The sequence below is a fragment of the Alosa pseudoharengus genome, unplaced genomic scaffold, assembly GCF_046254945.1.
Source record: "Alosa pseudoharengus isolate Yale_2024_CS ecotype anadromous, Long Island Sound unplaced genomic scaffold, YU_APseudo_1.1 YU_APseudo_1.1_scf_10, whole genome shotgun sequence".
Classification (NCBI taxonomy): Eukaryota; Metazoa; Chordata; class Actinopteri; order Clupeiformes; family Clupeidae; genus Alosa; species Alosa pseudoharengus.
In genome coordinates, this window is record NW_027468565.1 from 39232376 (window position 1) to 39234875 (window position 2500).

Genomic DNA, 2500 nt, shown 5'->3' on the forward strand with positions numbered 1-2500 from the left:
GGATGACTGAGCCCACCTCCTACTCTAAGCATTACTGATGCTCATTTGTACAGCAGCTTTAAAAAAGAAACAAATCTTCCCCCAAACCCAAAAGCCTCCGACACATTGAAAAGGTACTCATGGCCCACCCGATCAAATGCTTTCTCTTGATCGATTGATAAAAACCCAAGATTAAGATTATTCTCTATTGAGACATCAATCATATCTCTCATTAAAAACAAATTGTCCATGATAGTCCGCCCCGGTATACAGTACGTTTGGTCCTTTGCTATTAAAATATCCAAAAAACTTTTGAGTCTGTTGGCCAAGACTTTTGACAATATCTTGTAGTCCAAGCACATCAAAGATAAGGGTCTCCAGTTCCTCAGTAGACCAAGGTCCCCCTTTTTAGGGAGTAGGGCTAGAACTGCTCTCATGCAGCTAACCGGCAGCTCACTCCTCCTAAGGCACTCCTGCAGCATCTCCAAATAGTCCTTGCCTAACAGTCCCCAAAAGCGCTGATAGAATTCCGCTGGCAGGCCATCAATACCAGGTGAACGCCCCTTGGAAAGCCGCTAGACAGCCTCAGACAACTCTTGTAGGCTGATATCCCTGTCCAGCGCTCCCCTGTCATCCGCCCCCAACCTTGGAAGGCCTTCCAGCAATTGCCCCAAGCATTCAGGATCACACTCAGAAGCTCCATACAGATCAGCGTAAAAATCCATTGCCATCCTCCTCATCTCCACAGGATCATGCGTTAGTGCCCCATCACTCTTACGTAAGTAACACATCTGACTCTGCTGCGCAACCTTATGCTCTAAATTAAAAAAATACTTAGTGGGAGCATCCATATCATTGATTGCAGCAAACCTGTCTCTGATCAATGCCCCATTCGCCCTCTCCTGTAGCAATGCTCTTAGCTCCTGCGTCTTATTATGTATATATTAGCATGCCCCATACTGTTTTCCCCCAACTCCTTTTCTATATTACGTATTTCATCCTCCAACTGTTTAATGCTTCTCTTTGCTATAGATGCTTTGCTAACAGAAACCCCTAATCTGAGCCTTCCCCACCTCCCACCATTGTGCCAGATCTCTGAAAGCCATCTTCCTTAACCTCCAACTTGCCCAGAACTCTGCAAACATGTCGCAAAAAGACCTATCTTGCAACAACTTAACATTAAAGTGCCAATAATATTTTGGGCGTGATTGTGTCCTCAAACAAAAATCAATAGTCACCAAATGATGATCAGAGAACCCACTTGGAAAGATTAAAGCATTAGTAATTTTATTATTATATGCTTTGCTTACATAAACTCTATCCAGCCTAGCCCCGCTGACTTTAGAGTCCACCACCCTTACCCATGTGTAATGTTTAGTTGATATATTCCTAGTCCTCCACACATCTAAAAAATCAAGCTCCCTTATTATATTAAGCATGGAATTAGCAGACCCAAAGTGAGGCTCCTCCCCACTCCTATCTAGTGCAGAGTTAGTAGTGCAATTCCAGTCGCCCCCCATTATTATACAAGCATCATCATCATTCCGTTTCAGGACATCGCTGAGCCTCTCAAAAAGCTGAACCCGGTCAGAGCCATTTTTATGTGCATAAACATTAACAAAAAGAAATAATTGCCCCTTAACCTCTGCCTTAACAAGAACAGCCCTTCCCTTTTCAACCTCCTCAGACGCTATTAACTTTACATTTAAATGTTTGGAGAAAAGGACAGCTACCCCTGCACTCATATTAGTCCCATGACTCAAGATACACCCCCCCTCCCACCACCTCCTCCATCCTACTTCATTGTCAATATCAGTATGTGTCTCTTGTAAAAAGATAATATCAACCTTCTTGAGGTTAATAAACTCAGCAATTGAGGCCCTCCTACCCCTATCCCTCCCTCCATTAATGTTCAAAGATCCTACCCTCAAAAGCTCCATAAAGAAAAAGATCCTACCCTCAAAAGCTCCATAAAGAAAAAGATCCTACCCTCAAAAGCTCCATAAAGAAAAAGATCCTACCCTCAAAAGCTCCATAAAGAAAAAGATCCTACCCTCGAAAGCTCCATAAAGAAAAAGGAAAGAAGACTTGAAAAGCAAAGGAAGAGAACAACCCCAGTGAGAGTTCCATAATTAGTCCTTAAAAGGCCTTCCCTGCAGCCCGGTCTTTACGAATCTTTGTTACAATCTTCTTTAAACGATACCGCTTCCTCTTATTCAACTCATTCAAACCCACCTTCCTTTTCCAATAAACCACAGACTTCTCAAACTTCTCAACATCTGGAAAAAAATCCTTAATATCAACCTGCCTGCCATATGTATCATCCAGAAACGTTTTTATTTCATCCAAAGAATAAAGCTGCTCCACACTCCAAAGAGAGAGGAGAGAGAGGGGGAGAGAGAGAGAGAGAGAGAGAGAGAGAGGAGAGAGAGGGGGAGAGAGAGAGGGAAAGAGGGAGGGAAGAGAGGAGGGAGGGAAGAGAGGAGAGAGAGAGGGGGGGGGGGGGAGAGAGGGAGAGAGA

The 2500-nt window shown here is 43.7% G+C and overlaps 1 protein-coding gene across 1 annotated transcript in view; it reads right to left on the reverse strand.

The window, feature by feature from the left end:
• vwf (von Willebrand factor) overlaps positions 1-2500 on the reverse strand; it is a 51101-nt gene that overhangs the window by 26813 nt on the left and 21788 nt on the right. The window lies entirely within an intron of this gene.